This window comes from Arachis duranensis, chromosome 6, assembly GCF_000817695.3.
Source record: "Arachis duranensis cultivar V14167 chromosome 6, aradu.V14167.gnm2.J7QH, whole genome shotgun sequence".
Classification (NCBI taxonomy): domain Eukaryota; kingdom Viridiplantae; phylum Streptophyta; class Magnoliopsida; order Fabales; family Fabaceae; genus Arachis; species Arachis duranensis.
Window position 1 is genome coordinate 35,349,199 of NC_029777.3, and position 2,064 is coordinate 35,351,262.

Consider the following 2,064-nt stretch of genomic DNA (forward strand, 5'->3'; position numbering starts at 1 on the left):
TTGAACGCCGGTTTGGGCCATCAAATCTTGGGCAAAGTATGGACTATCATATATTGCTGGAAAGCCCAGGATGTCTACTTTCCAACGCCGTTGAGAGCGCGCCAATTGGGCTTCTGTAGCTCCAGAAAATCCACTTCGAGTGCAGGGAGGTCAGAATCCAACAGCATCTGCAGTCCTTTTCAGTCTCTGAATCAGATTTTTGCTCAGGTCCCTCAATTTCAGCCAGAAAATATCTGAAATCACAAAAAAACACACAAACTCATAGTAAAGTCCAGAAAAGTGATTTTTAACTAAAAACTAATAAAAATATACTAAAAACTAACTAGATCAGACTAAAAACATACTAAAAACAATGCCAAAAAGCGTACAAATTATCCGCTCATCACTTTCCCACTTGAATATGGGCTACTAGAGACAGATGGTCAACTTAGAGCTCTTTGTGGCTTTACGAGTAAGAGGGAGATGGGTAGTGGTTGGAGTTGTCAGGCAAGGTTCGATACAGTTGCATTCTCAAAGTTGATGCACAAGGATTGGTGTAGAGCTCAATTGAATGGGTCTAGGAAGTTGTTTGGAAGTCTTAGTGAGAATTCAGATTGCTTGCCACCCGATTGGGACAATAATGATCAATAAGAAGACGGGTGTAAAAGCAAGGTTTGGGATCCCGGAATTCAGTCTAACAATCAACACTCTTGGGGCCTTGTCACTTGTTCACATTTGCTTGGAAGCTTGATGTGCCTAGTTTGGGATCACGGAGGCTATTGGAATTGCAAGCATTAGTGGGGATTCCTGGAAGAGTTCAAGCATAAGTCGCCCTAACAAGGAGCTCACTAAATGTCCAACTTAAGGACTTTAACTAAAAGTGCTAGGTGGGAGACAACCCACCATGGTATGATCGTTCTTTTTTATTCTTAGTTTTATTTTAATTCATCTTTGTCTGTGTTCATTCATATATCATACATCATCCCTACATTCTGCATATATAAAAAAAGGAGGAGAGCCATAGACGCTTACACGCTCGTGACGCATATGCGCCCCTCTTGGCTTGGGCGACCCACACGAAAGCGTGCATGGCGCGCACACGTGCCTATGATTATCGGCGTAAATGAGTATTTGGGCCGAAAGTTATGATGGCCTCGTGCTGGGTTCGTGATAGAAGCACAAATTGACACACGCATACGCATCCCTAACACGTACGCATCCTTTTCACCACTTTGCTATCCACGCGTGCGCGTACATGCCGCACACGCATCAATTGAAATTTTGCCCCACTGCGAAAGTTACAGTGAGTTGTGTGTGCACGGTGCTAGCCTCGCGCTAGAGGCACTGCCTTGGTCACGCGTAAGCATACCTGACGCCTCCACCTCCCTTTCCCTTTTGTGCGCCTATGCGTCTGCACGCAGTACGCGTACGCGTCGGTCGCGCCACATCACTTATGCAGCGCGCAGCCCTGTTCCGCGTTTTCTCTACCTTCTTTTCTCTTCTTCTCTTTTCAAATCCTAAAGAAGAGAATGTGCAATGAATTCCAAAAACATCTATGAAGATCAGTATTAATTAGATGAGCGGGGCTTTTAGCTTTTTGCCTCTGAATAGTTTTGGCATCTCACTTTATCCTTTGAAATTCAGAATGATTGGCTTCTTTAGGAACTCAGAGTCCAGATAGTGTTATTGATTCTCCTAGTTAAGTATGATGATTCTTGAACACAGCTACTTATGAGTCTTGGCTGTGGCCCAAAGCACTCTGTCTTCCAGTATTACCACCGGATACATACATGCCACAGACACATAATTGGGTGAACCTTTTCAGATTGTGACTCAGCTTTGCTAGAGTCCCCAATTAGAGGTGTCCAGGGTTCTTAAGCACACTCTTTTTGCCTTGGATCACAACTTTATTTCTTTCTTTTTCTTTCTCTTCCTTTCTTTTTCTCTCTTTTTTTTCGAAATTTTTTTTGAATCACTACTTTTTCTTGCTTCAAGAATCATTTTAACGATTTTTCAGATCCTCAGTAACATGTCTCCTTTTTCATCATTCTTTCAAGAGCCAACATTCATGAACCACAAATTCAA